Source organism: Rhea pennata, chromosome 19 (assembly GCF_028389875.1).
Source record: "Rhea pennata isolate bPtePen1 chromosome 19, bPtePen1.pri, whole genome shotgun sequence".
In the NCBI taxonomy this organism is placed as follows: domain Eukaryota; kingdom Metazoa; phylum Chordata; class Aves; order Rheiformes; family Rheidae; genus Rhea; species Rhea pennata.
Window position 1 is genome coordinate 10821637 of NC_084681.1, and position 25624 is coordinate 10847260.

A 25624-nucleotide genomic window follows, 5' to 3' on the forward strand; every position below is an offset into this window, starting at 1 on the left:
ATGTGGTCAGCCTGAAGGTGTTTGGACGGAGAAGCAGGGACTTTATATTATCCAGCTCTCTGCTGGGGGCCAGGGACAAGAACACGCGTGTCATATTTGTTTGGGTTTATTTCCTCCTTTTACTGATCTCTGGCACTTTCTATTCCTAGATGTGGGATTTGTTTGCATGTGTCCAGCACATGCGTGTTTGGTGCTGAATATGGCTTTGGACCAGCATTACACAGACGACTAAGACTCTGAGACAATTAAACACTGACTATACTCTTAATTCTAAGCACATAAGTCACTAGCACTAATTAAACATATAAAATGAATGGTATGTATAAGTGCTTTGTTATGACAATGACAAGTGTAGCATCATGCGAGGAACGAACTATAAACTCTGGTTAAAACCATCACAGTTAAGCAGATGGTTAAGTCTAACTGAAGTCATACTAAACAGTGGCCTTCAAAATAGTGCTCCTATAGAAATATCTGCATGTACTGGTTTCAGAAATCTAGCTTTTTTCTACTAATTGCCTATTTTGTTCTTGCACTGTTTACATTCCATCAGATTTCAAGTTGGAGAAGACAATACATGTTCTTTGGAAGATCGTAGGACAGATGCATTAACTCTGACCTCAAGCAGTGCTATACTTCTCCTGTTAAATGTAGATTCTGACATATTTTATGCATGCTTATTATTTTATTTTATTAAAAAATATTTAATTCACCCCCCTCTTTTTTCCATATGTTCTAATTAGAACTTTTTTCTGCTTGGCTAATTAAAAAACCAGCAGAAATAATGCACTGAGGCTTTTTTTTCCTTTCATTTTCTTTACATATATATATATATATATATATATATATATATATTTACAAGTCAGAGAGAGATTTAGATACTGGGAAAATTTTACAGAAAAAAATCATTTAAATTGAGAAGGTCTGAATATGGTCAGAAGAACTTACTTTCCTTTTTGAGAAAGCAGGATGGTGATCTACAGAAGCAGGTGCTGAATGTAATGCCTGGTGTCAGCTCACAATGCCTGACATAGAATGCAGTGTCCAGCTTGTGTATAAAACTTATCTTAATTTTAATGCACCAAATTGCTTGGAACACATATGTTTCTATACATTAAATCAATCTTTTCTGACCACAAGTTGTAGCATTTATATTATTTAGGTGTATAAAAATGCATCTTATTTCTGGATATCCTGCAATAATTATTGAATTAAAAACTTTAAAACTAGGGCTAATTTTATGACAAAATCATTAGTTTGTATTTCTACTATATCTTTGTGGCATCCTAGTACCTCTTTCCATAGAAACTGGGCATCATCTAAAACAAATACTTGTGTGTCCAATTCTTCCAGTGTTAGCAAGAATGCAGCTTTTTATAAGTCTTTACAGCCTGAGGTCCTTGAATCATTTGATTAGGAAGGAATTTCATCTGTCATTTTAATAAATGAAGATCACGGTCTGCTTAATTGTAATGAAGAGGCAGCAACAGTATTGCATTGCACCTTGAAGGCCCGGAAGGCAAAAGACAGACAAAAGAACTCAGCATTTATTTATTTTGAAACTGTGTTTTTTAATCCAACTTCAGTTTTGTTTTTAGATCTCATTTGTAGTTTCTTTACCTTGTGTGATTGGCAATACTGAAATTCCTCTGATAACTTAAGCAATATTTACTACATTTCTGTACTGAAACCTGGCAATATGGTAGAGTACAATATTTATAGCAGTATAAACTATTCCCCTGTAGGTAAAGCAGTTTCTATCTCTTCACTGCCTTCCATAGGAATATTCATTTTATGAAGTTTGGTGCTCAGCTATGGTTGCAGGCACATGGCTTTTTTACTGCTGTTTTACTTAATCTCTATGTTAAGCTCACCAAAGCCAAATGGAGCAGTTTTGTGGTCATATTACTTGGATGCAAGTGCCGGCTGCTATGAAATTCCTGCTTCCCCTTCATCTCTCAGCCATGTGCTCCTCCTGCCTCTCTTGTGCCTGAGTTAGTGTATGTATGTGATTACACAGAAATCTCTCTGCCTTTTTTGTTGTTGTTTTGCTGTTGTTGTTCAGGTTAGTTTCCAGCCAGATCAGTTCCTGATCTTACTTTCTGTACACAGAATGGAGGTAGAGGTGAGCAGCTGGAGTTGAGAATGAGGACACAGCTGCCTATCCCAGAGACAAATGGTATTTATACCAGACTGAGGGGACCTGGGGCAGCATGCTGTGTGACTGGTTTGCTTTAGTCACTCTCAACCAAAGCTTCTATAGGCACAAATCCTCCTCAAACACTTAGTCTATGTCTTCAGAGTAAAGATCACAGCTAGATTTCAGTAAGAAAAATGGTCTTTTATCGCAGCCAGGAAGATTTCCCAATACTATCTACTTTGTTCTCTGATAGCCTGCAAAATCCTCTAGTTAGATAACTGCTCAAGGACTACTCTGTAGCTGGAGGACAATCTTGGGCCCAGATGGAGGAAGGCATTTCAAACGAACAAATTGAGCCCTATTGCATCCTTCTGAATGTGGCAAGCCAGCTTGCCTGAAGCCTTTGAATTAAGTAATAGAAGGAAGAGAGGTTCCCTGAAACAGAGGACCCTAAACAATTACTTAGACTGCTTACTGTCACTGGAGAGGGTGGACTGTAAAAGATGTGAAAAACAAGACAAAGAAAAGGGCAAGAGGGCTGTATTGAAGATGCAATCAAGCAAGGAGCACTGGGAAGTTAGGATGGAGAAGTCTGGTTCATAAACTCCACCAACCACCCTACTTCCATACTTTGCAAGTTCCTCCTCATAGCATTCATCTAGGAAATGAGCATGCAGTAACTTAAGGATTTTCTGGAGTAACATGAAGGGCAGATACCTGGAGTGATATTTATCTGTTCACATATGATATCTCCTCTGGACTCCTTTCACAGTCCATGGAGAGAGACAGGCACTGTGAGGGTATGCTTATTCTCATCCTAGATCTAAAGCAGTCAAGCTAGTGCCATGTAGAGATGCCTGTTTCTCCCTCTTGACTTTAAACAGTCTCCAGAACTTGGTGGAAATCCCTCACTTGTATTTCAAACTAAGAGGCTGGGAAAAGAAATCATAGAATCACAGAATGGTTTAGGTTGGAAGGGACCTCTGGAGATCATCTAGTCCAACCCCTCTGCTCAAGCAGCATCTAGAGCACATTGAACAGGGTTGCATCCAGGTGAGTTTTGAATATCTTCAGAAAAGGAGACTCCACAACCTCTCTGGGCAACCTGTCCCAGTGCTCTGTCACTCTCACAGGAAAGACATTTTTCCTTATATTCCGGTGGAACTTCCTGTGCTTCAATTTGTGCCTCTTGGCTCTAGTCCTATCACTTGGCACCACTGAAAAGAGTCTAACCCCATCTCTTGACACCTTCCCTTAAGGTATTTATAGACTTAGAAGAGTCTTATTTGTAGATTTATAAGATTCCCTCTCAGTCTTCTTTTCTCCAGGCTAAAGAAAGCTAAAGGAAGGTGAGAAGTTCCCTGAGTAGCAAATTCATTGTTTCAGGATACAATAATAGCTTAATAAGATATTTCCCTAAAGCAGAGAAGGCCTTTGTCCTGCACCATTTCTATCTTTTACTCTCCATTTGCTTCCCCCTCTTTGATGCTGTGATGGGTTGCTGTTCAGATAGTAGTGACACACAGCAGTGGATGTAATCCAACTGCAAAACATGTTCCTTGAGAAATGTGGCTCCTTCTGCACAAAGAGATGTGCTGTTAAATTTACTGAGAAGACAATCCTAGAAGTAGAAATCTGGCTCCTAGGGAGGAGCAACCTGAGAAAGTTGTGATTGTGGCTAAAATCCTCATACAGAGTCTATAACCATTTTAAAGTGCTTCAGGGAACAGAGAGCCAAATATTTGGTTGATACCGAAAATCCTTGGAGAAGAGCAACCACAGATCAGACATGAAAAGCCATTACTGAGGAAAAAAGTGGGGTGCTCACTGCAAGGCTCTTTCACACAGACTACATAGACCATGTCAACAACATCTTTGCATGGGCTCCTTTACAGCTAGGGTGACACTGTCCTTTCCTTTGCTCATCTATCCTGATTACAGGCAGAATCTGTTCAATGAAGTTGAAGTACTTGCTGCACTGCCACATAATGGGCAACAGAATCACATGCCCACTGTACCTACTGCAAAATCCCATTACTTTTCCAGTCCCTCAAAGTACATATGATCCTCTGCTATTTCAGAGTTTGGAAAGCTTTTGCTTCCTGGGTTGGTAATTCCAGTTTCTTTCCTTGTGCAAACCATTTGAAAATCAGTGTGCTGGCATTTAGTGTCACTTAACCTGGCATGTTCAGGAGATTCTCACACCTTGTGTTTTATAACACCAATTTAATGCTGTCAAAATCATTTCATATCTGAGGACAGTAATCTGTTGAGAGCTTGCTAGTCATATCCTATTAAATGAACTAGTTAACAGCTAAGTTGCAGACAACTTTCCTCCTTGCATTTTTCTTTCCCAGGCTCTTGTCCGCAGCATTTCACTTTGTAGAAAGAGAAACATTTCTCCAAAATCAGACTGGGGAAATTCCACAAAATGCAATGACAGCCTTGTTTCATTTGATCCTGGGCTGCTTCATGTTGAGCCATGGTGTGGGGAACTGAACTGGATTGGAGCACTGATCTATCAAAAACTTTTTTTCTAACTGGGTCAATCCTACATTATGATTGACTAATTTGTGCGAAGGGGATAGGAGAAAGGAGTGGGAGTTAAGGCTGAAGCAGCACTTTTTGCTTAAGGTTTTGTACAACCATAGGCTTAAAAGGAGCCTATGGCTGTGTAGAGTGCTATGGGCTGAAATCATCCCACCAATAGCCTTTCCTCAATAACAGATGCACTTGATGTGAAGTGCATATATAAATCTCATAAAAGCAAATATTCTGGCTGTGATCATGTTCCACTGTTCCTGGACCAGGTTCTCAAAGTGGCTGATGGCTCCTTTGTGCTGCAAAGCAGCCCTAATCCAGCTGTAGATGCACAACAGAGAATGCCTGTTAGATGGGAAGCTCTTCTCCGCCGTGTGTGATACAGTCCAGCGTTATGTCTCTGCTTGTCTCTCTGGCTTACGGTACATGTCTGGGCTTGGCAGTGCCATGCATTACATGTGGCATGGAAGCAATTTTTTCCATGGATTATAGAGCAGTAAACCTTGAGACAGAAATTTAAAATTCATTTAACTGATGGGAAGAGCCTGTCCTGGAGTTGAGCCAGCACCTAGTACAGGGAAGAATATCTGGACTTTAATAGCATTTCCCCATCCACCTAAACTGTTTTCTTACTCATTTGTGCTACCGGCTTTCAGCCCAGCTGTGATCTCTAAGGGCAGCTTCTGTATAAGGCTGTGGTCCTTGAGTGTGGCCCTTCCTTGCTGTTGTCAGCCCAACTCCGTAAGAACTTTGCATAGCCCCACTGCTATCACTGCCAGGAGCCTTGCAGCCTCCTCTCTGCAGGTGACACATTTCACATAGCCCGTCTGAATGCGTTTACCATGCACTAACCACAGAGCAGAAAGACTTGGCTTGAACTGCCTTTCCCTGGACATTCACCAGTTTCTACATCACTTTGCTGTGGCCTCTTGTCAGTCACAAAACTCAGAGTACTTTGCAAAGCAAATCAAGTAGCATTCTCCTTAGCTCAGCCACAAGGTAGCAAGCCCTTGAGACCCTGAGGTGGGTCCCAGTGCTGGACTCCTCTGAATACAGATATCTCTCAGCTGTTTTTCATGCAGAGCAGCCCTACCTTATCTTTCATCTTCTCAGTTGGAGCCCCAAAAGCCAAGAGGGGGCTCTAGAAGCCTTCTAGAAAAGTAGACAGGAATCTATAAGCATAGCCCTCTTTCTTCAGCACCTCCACCAGCTCTGACAGTGAAGCTCTGAATACCCCCCCAGGGAAACACAACCAAAGGGTTGTGCTGCTTCAGCCTTAACTCCCACTCCTTTCTCCCATCCCCTTCACACAACCAGGCAATGCTTTCATTTGCATTTGAAAGAGAAAGCCCTGTGCCCTGATAAACAGGAGTAGAATTCAAAAGGCCTAGTGTAATTGCTTTGCCTTTTCCATTAGGGAAAGTTCATTGACAGTCTGATCTCATCTCTCTTCTCCTCCCAGATCTTTCTCAGGAGAGAGGCTGGATGGGATGTTCTGCTGCCCTGACCTACAGTAATGAAAGTGTCACAGTATAGTACAGTCCCTCAGAAACACCCTGGCTATGCCAATGTCATAGATCTGCCATTTCACCCAAGAAGGACTGCACAAACACTGCTTGTGGGTTGAGCTGGTAAACAGGAGGAGAAGTCTAAGCACACATGCCTGCAGAATAACAATAAAGCTTCTGCTAGAGCAAATTGCCCAGAATAAGGAGAGTGCATTGTGGATCAGTGGCTCTGGGATGTGTCACTTCCACAAAGCAGTACTGAATCTCCATGGCCCTACCCTTCTGGGTGCTCTGATGCCTGCAGCTGGGTGCAGGCTAGCCATGAGGGCCTGTGTGGTCTGTGAATCATTTGAGTTTCTGCCTGTCTTGCACAGGGAAGAATAAAACATTTTTCTAGGAGCACCTGGAATCACAGCCCACCTTTTGCATCTGCAGACTTTATGGCTTCTAGTTCCTCCTGCTTAAAATGTCACTGAGTTTTCTTGTGGTTTAATATTTTGACCAGATTTATTTGCTCTGAAAGGCTATAGCTGTGACTCACTGTGATTTGGGAATCTCTCTTGCCAGTCCTCATCTGCACACATACAGCTAATAAGGTTCACTATTTTCGTTGTACCCTGCTCTCTGTGTAGCCTTCATCCTCACCAGCAGCCTGACAGCTGCCAGTGTTTCCCTTTAGAGCAACACACTCACCCAGCACTACTCGTGGCTGAGCAGTGATGGCAGAAAGGAGGGCTACAGGAGAAAGCAAGGCACTGCCTGGACAGAGGGAACACCCCTTTTCAAACATCCTCTTGGCAAGACAACACACAATTATTAGAACGTCAGTTTTCATTTCTTAGTGGCCTTTTTATGCGCATCAGTCTCAAGCACAGCAGAGAAAGACTGTCAAGGAGAAAGTTATGATGTCAGTCTGACACTTGAGAGACAAGTGAAGAACAACGTACACAGCGATGTCTGAACTGGGCCTAGGGAAAAACCTGTCAGGTCCTGTGTTGTGCCCAACAATTACCACTACCTGCAGCCTCAAAGAGGACAGAAAAGCCCACAACCATAATAATGGGGTTGTTACCTTCCACAGAAAATCTCCTCTGACCTTTAAGGACCTAGGTACCAATTCTGAATTCTGGAGCTGAACTTTGAACATGCCTTTGAATTTTTGGCAGAAATTATTAATTCATTAATTTAATAAGTTATTAGTATTATTTCATAACTCATTCTCATTATTAATAAAAATATATGTTTAACCTCACCCAAATTTTGGCTTCACGTCTTCTGGATTTTATACTGGTATTGACTAAAAACATCTACAGATAAGTTTTAACTCTGATCCTTTTAAAACTAATGGATGCATCTTGTGTTAAAGATAATGAGAGAGAAGCTGATACAATGTCACATGTATCTGAACTGGTCATCAACACATTTGGGCTGGAAGTTAGGAGAAGGTCTTGAGCTAGCCAAGCAGTGAAATTATGGAGCAGCCTTCAGGTAAGAGAACAAAGGCAAGAAAAGAAATGTCTTTAAAGTGAGAGATGACAGGAAGTTAAGACACGGCTGCCTGCAATGGCAAGGTACTAGCCTCAGTGACACTCAGATGATCTTTGTGAGCCTGATTTGCCTGGGATATACAAGGTTCACAGAGGTGGCATCATGCTAGTACAGATATTGGTTACATGATGAATGCTGACACCTTCTAGTGTTGCTCACAGAAGGCAGACTGAGAATAGACCCTTTGGCTCGACTTAGGATTTTTCCTATTTCTTCTCCCTTTGATATTCTTCATTCTTCAAGTGAAGCAATGAATCATGATTCATTAGTTCCTGACCAGAATGCAAAGGCTGGGTCTGATAGTAATAAAAATGGATGATGAAAACACCTTAATTTAATTCAGATGCTCCCTTCCATCCAGAATCATGGTGTAGCTAAGCAGTGTTGAGGCTACAGTGTTGCACGGCTTTCCAGGAGCACAATGCGGCTCAATATGGAGCCAAGGCCCGTAGTTTTGACACATGAGCATGCCAGAAACTGACAAATGGTGGATGAAAATGGCACCTTACAAAGAATTCAGTGCACTAGAGAAAACACTGTTTTAAGTCTTTAACACACACCACAGAAATGGAGCTGCCCTGAGATGGAATATAACAGCTGTTCAATAGTTCATGACATTGCTAAAAAGGATGAGTGGAATTATAGCAACCTGAGTACAGTTTGCTCTAGGACCCAGCTGCTGAGATATCTGTGCAGACAGTGACTCCCCATGCTGTTGGGAGACAGGATCATGATAAGGACAAAACACTCCAATGAGCTTTCAGGTGCTCTACAGGCTCTTCAAAGAACCAGAGCTTCAGCTTCATGCAGCATAACACCACCGCCATATCAAGGTTCTGGTTTACTCTGATATAGAGTCAAGAGCAGCATTTGCAAGTCGCACTCTCTATAAATGATCCCAAGACAAAGGCTTCTAAAGAGAGTGGAACAATACCTGCGTGCATAAGAGGCCCTGGAAAATTTCATCCAGTCTCTCTCCTTTCTCTCTGTTCTCATCTCTCTCTCATTTACAAAGGATTTTTCCCCAGAAGCTATGCAGAGAGTATAACATGGACTGCAGGCAATGTGATGGGAAGAGCTGAGAAGCAAGGTTGCAGATTAAAGACTGCAGGATGGGCTGAGCTATGTTCTGGCACACACTAGTAACTGTCAGGATGCACCCTTTCCTCTTCATCATTTTCCCACACCTATGCAATCAAGAGTAAAGAGACAACAAGGGAGAATATGGTGCAAAGCTGCATCACTGCTTAGGGAAAAAAACATAATTTCCTGGGGAGTCCAGGCTTGCTGGCTTGGGCAAGGCTGGTTGGGCTAAGCTGTAAGAAGTTGAGCTGCAGGGGGAATGGAGAGAGGTGAGGAGGAATATAGTGGCAGGGCAGGGCTCATTCAGGAAGTCCCTGTATATTCATCAGGTATTGGAGGGGCTTCGGTTGGTGCTTCAGGCAGGGACTCCTTGGATGAAAGTGGAAAGATATTGAACTATCAATATCTTGGACAATTCTGCCAGAAAAGTAGGGTAGGAGAATAGCTGCTTTGGAGAGTAGACTGGGAAGTAGAGGTAATTATTCTTTGGAGGAAAAGGTGTGTCAGCTGGATGCTGGGAAGGTAGGAAAAGGGCTTTTGGAAAAGGTAAGAGAAGCACTCATACTCTGATGAAGCTCCATGGTGCTTGGCTCATCAGAGCCAGCTAGCTGACTGGGAAAATACTACAGAAATGACATGCTACTAAAAATGGCACAAATCCAGCTTGCTGCCTGGTAAGGAACATCCAACCCATGAACACAACATCAAGACAGATCAGGAGCTGTCTTTAATAATATAAAGATTAAAAAAGAATGTATAAACTGCAAACTTTGCAGTTCCAAGCAGACAAATACTGTGTCCCCTGCCAACACAGAGGACCTTGGCAATACAAGCTTTGTGTGCCCTCAGCCATCTATCTATCTCAGCCATTTGCCTGAAGTGTCTATCCACAAGCAAAGCCAGGGTAAAGTGACATGTCAGTGAGTTCAACACAAGAAATCTGCTTGTGCTCAGAAGGCTTTGCTTCTTGTTGTCCCTTGAGCTGCAGTACCATGGATAGAGGCTTAAGGGCTCAGAGTGGCCCAAATCAAGGCTGCCAGACTATTCGTACTCACAGGTACTTCCTTGGCAGTGAATGACCATTCCGTGAAATATTTCAGTGTTTCAGAATTGGCTTTTGTTCCCTCATGGGGAAAGAAAGTGATACCTACAGACAGAGATCTCTCACCAGATGTCTGCAGAAAAGAAATAGGAAATGGCAATAGCTGAAATCAAGCTCTCCCACAGCTCCCAGTCCTGCCCAGCAAGCTGTCAGTGCTACTTCCATTCTACAACAGGAAGTCGTAAAGTGGACTGTTAACTAATGGCTACTTCTGTGTTTATCCTTTCATATTTCAGTCTGTTCAGGTCTGAAATGAAACTAGTCTTCAAGGGGCTAATTTGTCTCTCACAGACTTGGTCCTTGTGGGAAAGTAAGAACTGAGGACTCTGGGACTCTGTGCAGTCACCCACTGCAGGATGTTTGAAGTAGAGAAGAAGAGCCCATATCACCTTGGACTGGTTCCCAAAGACCTTCCAGGTCCTGGCAATACCAGTGGATCACAGCAACTGTGGCTCCCAACTCAAGGGTCTTTCGGCCCAGAGCCTTTTGATGTCTCAGTTTTTCCGCATCTGATAGGTTGGTGAGCCCAGCAGGCCTCTGTGCTCGTGTGGCCTGCTTAGTCAATGGCTGTGCAGCATGAGGAGTGCCAGTTACAGCCAGAAATGAAATCCCTGAATGAGCCCCAGGAACAGACAGGGTGTAACAACATGACCTGGCAAGAGTGCATACCTCACCCGCAATCTCAGATCACTCTTTCTTCACGCTGCTTTGAGTCCAGCCTTCCCCCCACCTCTTTGCACTTGTGTTGCATGTACAGCAGCTTCAGGTTTAGTTACTGTCATATCCTGCCTTCCTGCTGCATCTCTATCACATGCATGACAGAGATGGATCAAACTGTGGGACAAGATACACTGTCATGTGTACCCTGTGAGGTTCCTAGCTATGGCCGCTATCTAGTGCCACTGGCTGTGTCTCTGCTGGATGCCAAAACATTGCCTGTCTCTAGGGACAGGGATGAGATAACCCTGCTGCTGTAGGAAGAAAGAGTGGGGATATAGAATGTTCTCATTACTCTGGATGTCCTCCAAAGTATTGTGACTTGTTCTGTGCAAATGAAACTGAGGACACTGTGACTCTGTGCATTCATTCAGCAATGTCACATCAGGAATGGCCTTAAAATGTAGAGAGGAAGCACCAAGTCCTGGGATGTCTTTCAGACAGTAGCACCCATTTGCATGAAATATCATTATGGAAATGCTATTTCAAGTGAGCACAGGGAGTCTTGAATAACTCCCTGCTCCTTTTTATTTTTCCCTGCATTAACTATGCTGGTGAATTGTGTCTACTCAAGAGCATCTACTGAGCATCTCACACAAAGTTCCACCTGCATTTCTCTCTGTAAAGTATAGATCTTTCTCTGCAGTGGTAGCTCTGCTGTGTTGGAAAAGTCTCTTGGGGAGGCTTCCTGGAAAATGGAAATTCCTCTCTGCAGCAGAAGATGCTTTTGCAAGGAGATGTCCAAAGATATGGAGGCCTATTGCAGCAAGTGCTGAACAACCAGGTCAGGCTCTCTGGATCTGACCTAGAATCTGGGATGTAGGAGAATGGCCCCACAGCCCCCTGAAAGGAATCATAAAGCAGCAACCACACTGAACATTTGTTCTGAAACTTCTGAAGCTGTGAACCCCCTGTGAGGGGGAGCCTGGGATAACATGCTTCTCCCTGCTTCTCTGAGCTGGATTTTAACGAGCATTTGGAAGAGAAAATAGCTGGTAGGTGAGGCTTTCCTGCAGAGCAGCAGGCCATGCTTCGGTGCTATGCTGAAGAGGATCTCTAACACAGCTGCATGGGTGGGAGTGCTCTAATTGTTTTGCTTGCTGGGGGAGGAACTAAGACGTATGAACAACCCTAAGGGACATATATGATGTAACTGTCCATAGTGATGGGTTAGCTCCAACTATCAGAGGGTGAACGTCACTGCCCTAGGCCTGAGGATAGCTCTAAATGTGCGGAAACCCTGCACATGTATTTCTGTGTGTGGAAAACTCCAAAATCCAGTGCACTCTTCCCTCCCTAGTGGATTCCTGAATGGCTGCCAGATGTCCTCACTCATTGCATGGAGATTGATGTGCAAATATTTCATCAGAAAACTCACTAATCAGTCCTAAAATCTCTCTCTCTCTTTTCTTTTCTTTTTTTTCCTAGTTCAAAGAATTTCTGCCATCCAGAGAAAAAAGACTCAATGTGGTGATCACACAGAAGAAACACATGTAACAAATCGTCTTTGGCCTGAGCTCAGCTACCATATAGCTGGTGTGATCAGCTCTTGCTGACTGTTTTTTCTCACCAGACCTGAGTCTCTAATTAATATTACTGTCACCAAGAGCTTGGTGCTATCACTTAACTCTTGCACACCAGACTATCTGCTTGCTGAATTAAGACATGGTCAACTGTCCCAAAAGTGTGGACCTGTCTCTGGAACTGGTGCATGAGAGGAAGATGGTAAAGGCTATTTCAGAGTATGCCATGCAGCCAGAAGACAGTCCTGTGCATGGCATTCCTTAAGGCCCAGAACAATCCTTTTGTTTCAAGGCAAGCTCCTAGCAGGATCAGGGGAATTTCACCATGTGGAAAATGGGGTTGCAGTACACAAGCATCTTCCTCATGTAGATCACACTCCATTAGAGCTCATATAACTGTCATGGCACAGACCCACATCCCTGCAATGACAGGTTCTTCAATATCAAAGACAGCTGCTTGCATGTAGAAGCATGCCTGGGCACGTTTAAGCTGTTTTCTCTCGTTGTTAACATGTGCTCCTTGCCACAAACAAAAGGTAGAGTCACTCACCCAGTCAGCCCTGCACAGCACACTCCACTTAATGTGCCCCCTCATCACAAGAAAGGGGTAGCCCTTGGGAAGCCCCAGATTTGTTCCTAATTGCTAGGAAAAGCAGACTGGTGCTACTAGAGGCTGCAGTGTGTGGCTGTTTGTGGGACCTGCTGCCAGGGACCAGCAGATCCCAGGGTACCCTGAGCAGAATGGTTTCTACTTCACCCCATGTACTGTCACATTCATCAGACAAGGATTTAGGAAGCAGATCACCAGTGATTTCTGCATTTCAAAGTCCTGAGACAATTCCTTTCTGTCAGCCACAGCCTTGCCCTGCTTCTCTCTCTCTCTCTCTCTCTCCAGTCACTCAAATTAAAAGCCCTTGCTGTGCTTTACACACTGTGACTTAGAGAATTGCATCTCTTGATTTCCAGTGCTGAGGCAGGTTCTGCACAGCAACAGCTGCCACAGATCCACCATTCCCTGCTTGGGGTGGTGGAGAAGGGACAGCTTATGCAGAATACAGAGATATCAATATTTCAAAGCTCCTAATGCAGTCTTTCCATGTACTCTCTCTGCTGCTCTCCTGTGTATCTCACAGGTGAATCATTAGCAAGGAAATTAGGATTTTGCAGCATTCAGTCTGAAAGCATGAGTCCAGTGACATCACTTTGTCCTGGTCAGTAATATTGCAAACAGCTACTGTTTAACAAAATCTCCGTTTGCTCTGTGCTGTGGGCTTCCTGGAGCCATCATCATCAACTCTGTGCTGTCCTTGTGTTTAGTACTAGATTCCATTTTACTAACGCAGCATTGAGTCTAGAGCAGGGCAGTCCAGTTCATACCATTCACAGTCTATAGCCACACTTTTCTCAGTTTGTGTGTTTTGTTGGCTATGATACTCATGTTCCTTCCCACACACTACATACAAAGCTGTTGTCCTTGATGCACCCATTCTGTGCACACTTTATTATCTCTCACCTGCGACACATAGCTCTTCTCACCTGCATGTTCATGGCCCCTGATGCCTCTCAGTACATGTCCAGTTCGGGACCTCAAACCACCTTAAGTCCTCTTTACACCTTGCTTCTCCTCCAGGCTAAGGAGAATTGTAATGCTTATGATATGTTTTTATTGTAAGTTGGTGAAAGGCTCTGCAGTGGATCTGTGTAAAAACCAATACAGTGGTTCCTGGATCATGTTGCACTGGTGCACTGGTGCTTAGGCAGGTCTGTCTGTCTCTGAGGCACAGATATGTATTTTTTTTTTCTTCTGAACATGTCACATTCTAAAAACTGAAGAATACCACTAGCTGCCTTCAAGGACTCTGTGGCCTGGTCTTGCTTACCTTGTGTCACAGGCACTGAAAGATGGGAAACTGATTTCCTCAGGCACTCAGTGTAGAAAAACCTAGATAGACATTATTTCTGTGTATAAAATTTGACCCTTGCTTAGTCATGACTACAACGTTTTCCCTTCCTCCCTGCCCTATTAACTTCTTGGACCTCTTGAACTAAACTTTCAAAGAAGATATCAATTAGTCCCTTCAGCCTATATGCTGTCTGAGTGGGCAATGAGGTGGTGATCTTCCATGAGCAAACCTAGCAATCCTACTGACCCAATTAGGTTTTCAATCAGTGCCAACAATCAGGGCCTTGTTCCCTGAGGACAACAAGCCTCAGAGACATAATTTCATGCTCTTGCTGTCAGCTGCCTTGCACAATTTATCTTTTCATTACCTCTTTAAAAACAGTACTAGACACTGACTGATCAAGGTAAATAACTCTTGTGATGGAGACACTGGCTTTGGAAATAAAGCAATAAGTAATGTAACTTTGCATCAATACATGTGCTAAATTTCTGAAACTAGCACCTAGAAGTGTTTGGAAAGCTGGAGGACAACTGGTTCCCAGTGCCCAGTGAGCTGCGGATATTTGAAGGTGTTTCTCTCTGATTTGTCTAACATCACCAGAAGACAAGTCAGTAACAAAAGCTGGTTGACTGAAAGGAAGAGAGAGGGTTTGAGCTGAAATTCGATCTGTGACACTTCCATTCTCCAAACTGTCACTTATAGCAGGAAGTTGGTAGAGGATTTTGGTCTTTTTGGTATCCTTGTATGTCCTGTTGCCCTCTAAACAAGGTTAAAGGCTCAACCATGACCTCAAGGGAGTGACCTGCAAGAACCTCCCTCCCCACCATCTTGTTCGGTCAGGTTGGAAGTGACTTGGCCATGCCAGCTGGAAATGAAAGGGCCCAGGCTCATCATGGCTCCATGTGGTTAATTTATGCACAGACCATGCACACAGACAGTTTCTGGGGGAAGAAGCCAGAGATATAAGAAGAGGTATAGGTCCGGTCAGAAGGGTTCCTCTTCTGCAAGGAGCTAGTTCACTGTGGTGCAGGCTGAGCAGGTTACTGATGAGGTAACTTCTACTTTTACATATGCAAGAACTGGAACACAGCTTGGCCTACCAGGACACTTCTTTAAATCTACTATCTGCTTAACTCCCTGTGTCCCTTTACATCAGTTTCCTGATAGCTGGAAGGAGTTCACAATGTTACCAATTTCTTGGGCTATTTTGGGCCGAGGGCCCAGTGTGCAAAGGTATGTGCAGTTAACAACCTTCCAATCTAATCATGTGATACAGATAATAGGTAGTCTAGCTATGAACACATGAAAACCCCCAAAACTGTTTGTATGCTCTGGGTCCAGTGGGTGCTTTATTAGGTCAACATCTAGGCAAGAGAAGAGATTGCTGAGAAAGCACTCTTCCCAGGAGGGATGCTCCTGGACTGCTATATTGTCCTGTAAACATGCTATATATTCTGTAAACATGACATGGCCTCTGTTACTCCAGGTACTATTTTTTAGGTGAGACAAAGACATTGAATAAAATATAGAGACACCAGCAAAGATACTGTTGGCCCAGAAGATGCCCCAGCTCTAGTTGGTCCCAGCTCTCCAAGCTTGTTTTGCTGTATTTGCTTCCACATTCCCTATGAGCTGCTGTGTTTCACTCCCTGAAGTAAGAACGGAGCTGTCACAAATCATTACAGCTTGTACATCTCAGTACCTCCCTGTGCCCTTTGCACAGCTCTTGGTGCTGCTTGTTAATATGCAGGAGTTTATCCTGCCAGTCCTTTGAATTTCCCTGCACCAGGCTGCTATACAGCTGCAGAACACAGGTAGCTGGTGCAGGGAGTCCAGGATTGTGCACTAGAGAGCTGGTGCCGTGGAAAATGTCTCTCCATCCTTAGAAAGTTTTGATAATAGTTAAGGGCTGATCCAAACATTTGCTGGCGCCACTGGTTTCACATCCACTCAGACCTAGATTTAGCCCCCATACAAAAGCCTGCAAAAGCAGGAGAGGTTGTCTCCTTGATGTGGACTCAGACTCTAGATGAGCTGAAAGTTGGCAGGGCAAAGGTCATCTCAGTCCAGTCTGTCACTGGTTTTCTCAAGCTCAGTTCCTCCTAAGTACATCCTGGCAGCTTTGACCGGCTCTAACGGGTAAGCTGCATCCAGCAAGATGGGTAGGTAATGCTCTCATGCTGTGCTCACTTCAGAGGAAGGGCAGAGCCTCCATGCATTAACTTCTGATTGGGGAGGCAGGCCCTGAAAAAGAGGACACACACGCACACCTCCCTCTCTTCATTGAATTGCTGCTCCTTGAGGTGGAACCATTTTCACTCTACTCTTTGCTTCAGATAGCTTGAAAACAAGGGGCTCTAATGCAGCTTATATATGCAGCAGCTGGAGTGTCTGGGATGTCCTCCTAAGCCTGGTGTCCCAGTTCAGCATGGTGCCAAAGCAATGGTGCAGATGCTAGGCTTAAATCCTTGGCCGGCACCTCCAGCATCATCTTGCCCATTAACTCTGCATAACCAAACAATTACTTACATCGTCAGGAAAAATATTCTCACTCATAATTACTGATTAGAAATGTTTGCTTATGGCTGGATATTTATAGCCCACAAGAGGTAAATGTCACTCTCATTGCCTGCATTCCATGGCAGATATTGTTTAATTAGCAATCACAGCCTTTGCACTGTTGCTGTTTGGAATGGGAGATGAGTAAGCACTGCTGTGCTTTATTTACCTTTCTCTTTTCTTTTCCTGCTCAGGACTGGGATGTGATCATGCCTTTCTTATCTGCAATTACTCTTAGACCCACATATCAAGGAAGATCACCATTTTGGGGTCTACTCACACTGGGATCTGTTTTTCATACATGGCCACCACAGCCATTTTTTCAGTCTCTGGCTGTGATTTACTCTGCCCTTCCTGCCCACTGTACTGAGAGCCTCGAGTTTCTCAGCCACAGCACTCCAACAATTTTGTCCTTCCTAAGGATATTTTGGAATGAAAATGGAAGAGATGAGACAGACAAGAAGCCAGTACTGATAGCAATACCTCAATCTTCTTGAATTTGTGATAGGCTTAAAGATAGGCAGTTTCTTATGGAAATACAGCCTGAGTAAGGCATCTGAGACTAATGGTTAGACCAGAGCATAGAAAAGAATGGGCTAGAGCAAGTCTTGCCTGAAGGAGACCAAGTGTGAACTGGCCTTTGCAACTCACTGCCAGTGAAGGAAGAGAGGAGATTAAGGGAGTTTGGCTTAAAATTACTGACAAAATCTTGAGGTACTTGGGTCCTCACACTCCTAGAGTGTGTGACAGGAACTACAGGAGAGGGGGTGAAGGACTTTTGTGATCTCAGGATGGTCCAAGTTTACTAAGAGACTAGAAAGCTGCACTTTCCAGTTCAGCCTCAAGTAGGGTCAGTAGTGAATGGGACTTGCCTTATGGGCTTTTTTTCCAGCAGCCCAGATTTGCTGTTCTTGATATTTGCTGAACACATTCAGAGCTACTCAAATCCCCCAACAGTCTCTAAAGACACAGCCCATCATTATCTTGTCTCTGCAGACAGCCGGTTTTTACATATTCTGACAAACCAAACTCCAGAGCAATAATCTGTCAGGAGGAGTCTGCTTCACTCTCACTTGGGCCATGGCAGGGTTGAGTTTCTTGCTGCTATTGTTACTGCTGGGAGAGTTTATTGTAGGAAAGTAAAAACAAAAAAACAAACAAACAGATAGAAGACATTCAGAAGCTCCTAAAACAGCTATTTCTCTCTCTCTCTCTCTCTCTCTCTCTTTTTTTGTTTTTTTTTTTTTTGGTCCAGAGCAGCTAAACATCCTGTCTTCCAAAAATGCTTCTGCCAAGTCTGGAAACTAATGACAGAAATGTACTGACAGAATCTCTGTCATTGGGGCAGTATTTCGTACCAGCTGGACACCAAAAAGCCACAATACATGGCAACGATCCATGTGAAGTACATGCCACAGCTGCAAATGGAACCCATCTGTCTAATCGAGAGGCAGTGCTGCAACCTCAGCTCTGAGCCTGACCCAGACTAGAAATAGTCCAGGTAGCTGTCAGGCCATTCGCTTACTGGAAAAAGGGGCTTGGTAACAGCAAAGACACCCAGGCCAACCTGCTCCCGTCTTTGCTCTTTTGGGCTTTCTTACATCTTTTCCCTGCGTTATCCGTATATCTCTGCTTCTGACCTTCATACAAGTCTGGTACAGGACACTCCATTAGCCACTAGGACAAGAGTCAGCTGAACTCTGTGCCAAGGAGATAATCCGTGCTGTTTTTCTTCTGCAGTGGAGGAATAACGACCTGATTTGCAGAGAGGCCCACACATGGGCTTTCAGCCTGCAGACAGAATCTCAAGCTAGCAGTTGGCTCACTCTTTGTGCAACTCAAAGCTGCTGATCCACCAATACTGCCACACTGCCAAAGCCTACCTTTGGCTCAGTTTCCTACTGTACAGTTAAAGGCCCTGCTCAGAGGCCAAATCATGCTTGCTTAACAGCAGCCCTCATTAAAGTGTGCAGCAGCTCCAGAGCTTGGAGGAGCTCAGAGCTGTTTTGGCTTCTGGGCTGGAGATGTATAGGCAGGTACCAAACGACATGATATCACTTCTGTGGGACCACTCATGGCTGCACAAGTAGCATGCACAGACCTTTTGTTTAGGTTCTGAGTTGCAAGTGCAGCCTTTTGCTTGTTTATTATCTTTTAGGAGAAGTTTTGATTGTGTCTGGCCAATGTCATACTTTCCTAGGTAGCTATATTTGGTATAACATTAGCCACTGCTTCATTTCCTTTACATTGACAGACAATCCCAAGACACTGGAAGAGATGTATTTGAAAACATTGACACTGGACATAGATTTACGAGGTAGTTTTATGACGATTTACATCCATCTTTGGTTCTTTTAAGAATGGTCTAGTCACTTTGGAAGGAGGAAAATTAACTTTTTTCACAGACAGCTGACATTTCAAAGTGCTTGTGCAAAGGTGCACACAGAAGGATTGACTGTATTTTCCCAATTACTTCGAAGTCTGCAGTATCTGGATATTTGCTTGGTGCATAATTCATTTCCCATAAATTTAGCCATCTGGAAGGCAGGCTAGTTGCCTGGGCTTTTAGTTCTCAAAGGAGATGTGTGGTTGTGTTTCTGATAGCATTTTGAAGAGTCAGCACACAGATTAGCTGGCGTGGACCTCTGATAAGGAAGGAAGTGGAGTTTTTGTCTCATTTCATCTTCCCCATTGTTCTGTATTCCCTATCTCTGCAGCCTGGCATATAAGCAGGCATGGAAGCCCGTAGAGTTGCACGGAGTTTATGTCCCATAGCTACTCCCCTGCTGGACTGCATATCTGGGCAGATAATTCAGTCTTTATATGTTCATCTATGTTACAATCTTGCAGCTATAAAACAACATGATATAAATTTATGCACAGGCCTTTGTTGTACTACTTCCAAACAGAGATCATTTATCGTTTGAGTTAACCACACTGTCTTATACCTACACAAACACTCCACATCCCAGACTGAGTGCTGATTTCAGCAGTTAAAGGTCTTACAGCAAAGAATGAGATGATGTATTGCTATGCTTAGTACTGCCAGGATGGCGAGAGAAGAACAGACATTCTTCAGCACATAGAACTTCCTAGGCAGTTCTGGCTAGCAAGAAAAACCTAGCTGGCCAAGTTAGTGGCTGAACTAGTCTTCAGTGGACTCAGACCTTGTCAAAAAGAAAATAAAACTTCTTCTTGTGGCTAGGGAAGTGGTTATGGACATGTCAATGAGGCAGCTCAACACATACATTCCCATCACACAGAGGAGACAGGACTCTCAGTAGAGATATAAAGCAGGGGCCGAACAAAACTGCAGAGGGGAGGTTTTGGGAAACCTGTGGAGGGAGGGAGAAGGCTGATGTCCAGGCAAGTTAGATGTTTTGTTGGGGGTGGGACTTCAGCTTTACTCATACAAGCAGAGGGTTTCTTGGATTTATGAAGGCTTGAGATAGTGTGGGATTATGCAGATAAGGGGAATATGATTAGAAAGGCAAAAGATGTATCAAAGTGGAGGTTTAAGAGGCAAGGGCTAAGTATGGGTCATGTACACACAGACTTACAGGGGAAGAGAAGGGTCTCAGCCTGTTGGTCCAGACTAGTTGCCAGGTGACTGAGTTAGCCAGGTTGTAAGAACAGGACAGATACAACGGTTATAAGGACAACATTTCAGTAAGGGTTATCTTACATTAGAGGGGCAGGGGATAAGCAGGATTTTGGAGGGAGGTAGAAGCTGGGAACTGGGGTTGGTAATAGCAGACCAAGTCAAGCAGGGTGGTTGTCATTATTTTGTGGCATGAGGACAAGTTAACAGGAATTTATAGGCAGCAGGTGAGTAATAGAGGAAATCTAAAGTTTTTTAGGAGTGATCACAATGACGGGAAAGGGCTTTGAACTTTGTTGGCATATGGGAGCTGCAAATGCACTGGGCCTGTGTCAAATTACCTAGAGTCACTGAGGCATTTAGGAGGTGCTGGAGTATGATAATAGGAAACTAGTGTTTGTGTACCCAAGACATAGTGTCAGAGATGAGAAAAACAGTGGCCTTATGAGTTACTGAGGGAAAGAGGTCAGTGCAATACCTTGAGTTCAGGGGCTTGGACAAGACAGATACTTGTACAGAGAACGTACTGAGGCCTAGGGATAGCTGATCATCTGGTGTAAGAGTGCCTGGCTGAGCTGAAACTAGGTGAAGGTGAGCAGCACATTCTTCATAGTAAGGTGTGACTGGAGGGGAGAGAGATCACAAAATACCATGTCATCCGAGATGTGCTTTGTTCTCATCTCTTTCCTTAGCATCAGCTGCCAGCTGGACAATATGGACCTTTAGACTGACCTGAAGTGGTTATTTCTGCTAGAACTTCAGTTAAGTCACTGCTAGGGATCTAACAACTAAGAACAAAAACAGTCCATAGAGCGATGAATTGAGCCACACAGCTGCAAGACTTGGGGAAGGGATGGCATTCAAGCAGCTTAGGAGCAAGTCAATCACAAAGATAAACACAGATGCTCCAGATAACTCCTGATTAGCTGAGGGCTTTGCTTAGCCTCCAAGATTGTCCACTGGAGAAAGGTTTATTTATTTTTTGATGCAGACAATTAATTGCAACCGAACAAAATAATAAAGATATCTGTATCCTGCACTAGTATATTTCACATATGCTCAGTACAGTGCTGAGAGATGCAGGTAAATTTGGGTGAACATGGCAGCTTCATGTTCAGGTGTGCCGTTAGCAGGCTTCAGGGTGGGAAGAAGCATATTGTTGTGCAGCAGATGCTGCATGAGTTGGAGCACCAGACAAGTTAGAGCTAACAGCCATTGGGATCTTTTAAGTAATACGGCCCTGAGCACCAGAATGCGACTTCCTGTTTGCTAATGATTTTGGGTGTCTCTCAGCAGACAACAGTTACCCTGTGTTTCTTAAACATGTTCTATTAACTGCCATCACATTTTATCTCTCCTCTGGTAATATCCAGCAACACCTTTGTAATTTATTGTCATTAGTTTTTATTTGCGACCATGACAGAGGTCACAGCATGAGGGGAGAAGAGCACTTCATCCATTTCACTGCTAAATGTGCTGGAATAATAGCTTTTCAAGCAGTTGATGTTAAATAGATATGAAAATGTAATGGGAAATGAGAGGTAAGGGAACTGACCTTTTTTCAATGAGCAGCTCTTTCAAATCATGATACTTGGAAGTTGGATTAAATGAATCCTGCCTTCCAAACTATTCTTTCTGATAACTCCAGTGCAGAGATCTCTCTCTCAGCTGTTCCACCCTTTCTTCCTTTACAGGCAGAATGAAAAATGGAAAGCAATACATATAGATATCTACTTTTGGATGAGATGAGTTGTACCTTAAGGAATGTCTATTTCTTTCTAGTGACTCTGAAGAGAGTCTGGAGGAACAGACTGAGATGGGGTTATCTGCATGTGATCAGATACTTCCTACCCAGACAACCTGTGCTTAGTGGCTCACAAGCTCAAAGGGATGGAAATGATCTTTCTCAGTTGTTTTATTGCTCCAGTTGTTGTATTGCTCCCCTGAAGAATTGACTCCCAGACAAGGCACTACTGTAGACACCTTCCCTGATCACAGAAATGAGAGCAAGGAGGGGAAGATGTACACCCAGGTGGCCTTAAGGGGCAATCAAGATGCAGCTGGATTCACACTCAGATCTAGCAACTGAGTAGTACTTCCAGGTGCCAGTGCTGAAATGATTCCTATGTGACCGAGACCAGCAGCAAATGAAAATCCTAAAAATGTTGAGTATGAGACAAACTTAAAATTTTCATCATATATAAAATTCCAAACTGTGATAGTTACTTCTGTTCTGAAGTTAGTTTATGTATTAGAATTAGCTCCACATTCTTGGGAGCAGAGCAAGAGGCACTGTGGCAGCCACAGGAAGTAGCCCTAGTATACTATAGCAGAAGTAATCTGGCCAATAAAAAAGCCTGCAGGAGAGGAAGACATTCAATAGTGTACAAGTTTCAAGAAATGTTTATGATTAAACACTTCAGAAAAAGACTAATATTTTTTCCATAGGGGGAAGAGAAGAGGAGCTGTTTCTGTAGAGAGCAGGAAGCAACTGGAGTAAACTGTAGGATATCCTGATCTACAAAACTAATTAACTTGCTGCAAAATTTGAAAGTATCTACAAGAAATGAGAAAATAATCTTTTCCAGGAACGCTGTAGTTCACAAAACACAACTCAATTTTGAGCAGCGCGTGAAAAATAATGGGCACGCTAGCAAGTCAAACCGAATACTGTTTTGAAAAACTCCTAAGTATCCACATACAGTTCCATCCAAAGAGGAATCCATACTACCTTTCCTTTCATTAACCTGGAGAGATCCCACACAGAAGTGATTTTCCCATTCATTATTCCTATGGAAATGCTTTTGAAAATCATCTGGTTCTTCCCACAATATCCAGATTGTGGCTGTATTTACAGTACTCCCCAGACATATGTCATTAACACTTGGTGTATTTGTTCTGAGATCGTCAGTGAAAATATTAAATACAATTGGCCTTAAGCCTAGCTCTTCAGGAACTTTATGGGAATCTCCTTGTAGCCTGACTCTCCCTTTTAAACGCTATCCTTTTCTGTCTCCTTTATCAGAGAAAGATATCGGATTAGTCTGGCACAATCTCCTTTGGATAAAGTCATGCTTCATTCTAGCCCTCTTCCACTTACATCCATGCTTTTACGTCCTTCTGACTTCAAAGCACCTTTTTAAAGCAAACTGAGTTCATCTTTCAGGCTCCAGATTAGGTTCCTTGACCTTCAGCATCAGGACCTTGGCAGACAGCATCATCGGTTTTGTTTGCAGATACCGTATATTCAGGTGGGTTATACGACTTTCTAGATTGTGACAAGGCAGCAGAGAGGAAGGCTGCTGGGCTCTGGACTGAGAGAGAACAAATCTCCTGGGTGCAACTAGTCAGACACAGCTGAGAAGAGCTTCTGGTAGGCAGGGTGGCAGATAGGCTGTCAGCAGAAGTTCTGTAGTACACACAGGAACTGCTGAAACAAGCTTAAATCAGGCTCACAGAGAGACCTCATGGGTGATGTAGTCAGGAGCCTGGGAGAGGCTATGTAAAACTTACTACAGCGTCAGGCAGCTGGATTGATCAGGCCTGAAAGAAAGATCCTAAATGTCTTTTTGCTGTTCAAATAAAAGCCATCTTTACATGTTTGAAAGCTATTTTTGTCTATTTTATCCAATTTGCTTTAAGGAAAATGAGTAGGGAGATACACCTCAAAGCTCTGAATGAGTAGGGGTACCATGACAAACTGCTATTCTTCAAACCTGTAGTAATCAGACTGATACGGGAGATGAAAAATCCCTGCAATCTTCAGTCCTGCTTTTTTTCAGAATGTGTGATGAAATATCCAGTTTCTCTTAGGCATGTATGTTTGCTCCTGGAGTTTTACTTCTGCTCTTTCATGCTTGTTCTATCTCCATCCTTGTGTTCCCACTACACATCCTCCTTCTGATATCCTAGTCAAGATCCACATAATCTAAAATGGAAGCAAAATCCTCATTTTATTTTGGAGCCATACTGAATTTGGCTTTAATTTTGCCTCCCCTTCATTTCACAGTGACCTCACTTATTCTTTCTACATACTGATTTAATTTACATAACCAAAGAGATTTTTCCTCTTTGTTTTAATATGTAACTCACTTTGACACTTGACAGTTCTTCCTTCATCACTATGCTTCTTGACTGCTGAGACATACTATTTTGCTGATCAATCTTTTTTAGCTTAGTTTCTCAAGGAAAAAAAAAAGATTTTCTCTGTATACCCTCCTCTCCTGCAATAAATTTTAAACTCAATGGCCAGTTTCAAACCATTCTGAAAACAAGGTAGAAGCACCTATGATAATTAAGATCCTGTAAGCTTTGCAAAAATTGGCAACTGAGTAGATGAGAGAGATTTAAATTAGTGTCTCTGCTGAGGGAAAAGGAAGCCTTTCTCAGCCATTATATATTCTGTCTGGCAGCAACTTACTTGCCAATCAGCGCATGCCTCCTAACCAGACTGCTCTGCTTGCAAAAAAGCATTTAGCATTTAGCTTCAGGCTATTCACTGTTTGTGCAGAGCTCAGTTACAATGCTACAAGTGGCATGGGAAGAGTATGTCAGGTTTTGAAGTTTGGAGTCTTGGTGCTGTTTTTTTTTTTTTTTTTTTTTTTTTTTTTTTTTTTTTTGGTAGGTGGAACACAGAACACATCCATAAGTAATGATGCTTTCTTGGTTCCAATGCTTAAAAATGGTTTGCTTTTTTTCCCTTCCAATTATTCCTGATATGCATCTTGAAGATTAATTCAATTAAATATGGAAGCCCCTCCCATCAAAACTTTGCAGTAGTTGGATATAGATGCCCGATAGTTTTACACCTGGAACTGCATATGCTGTTTCTGAACTGAGGTTCTAGAGCTCTTCAGGCTTTGTTAAATGTTTCCCTGAGTTTATAAGAACTTTCCTTTTTAAAGTGAAAAGCTTTAACCATAGATCCACCCTTTTTCCTATTATTTAATTTAAACTGAAACATTTGAGGATCATTCCACCTAAGGATATCTTGTTGAACTAGCCATTTGGAATGCCTCACAACTCCTCTTTGTAAGTGTTGCCTCTTGCTTATGAAGTGACTGTTTTGCAAATAAGCATGACAGTTATCACGTCCAGGACACCAGAGGTTTACCACTGTGAGTTGCTGTGGTTCTATAAATTACGTCTAAGAATTTGAGATCCCCCATGATGACAGAATTCCTCCACTGACACTCCATAGATGTCTACATGTATACAGGCCTAGTTCTGCATCTCTTCAGCACATTCTAAGCACTACTCCAATAGAATCTTTTTCTCATTCTGCCCCAACTTAGTGATGACTGTGGCAGACTTCTGTTGATGTAGTCCCCTTGCTTTTCTTTGTAATCCATCATATTATTGCACCTTGTCATGTCATCACCTAACTTGTATATTTATT

General features: G+C 43.1%; 1 protein-coding gene across 1 annotated transcript in view; it reads right to left on the bottom strand.

Annotated features, from left to right (window-relative positions):
* Window positions 1-25624, bottom strand: part of SHISA6 (shisa family member 6) — a 249510-nt gene that overhangs the window by 33781 nt on the left and 190105 nt on the right. The gene's annotated exons all lie outside the window — the stretch shown is intronic.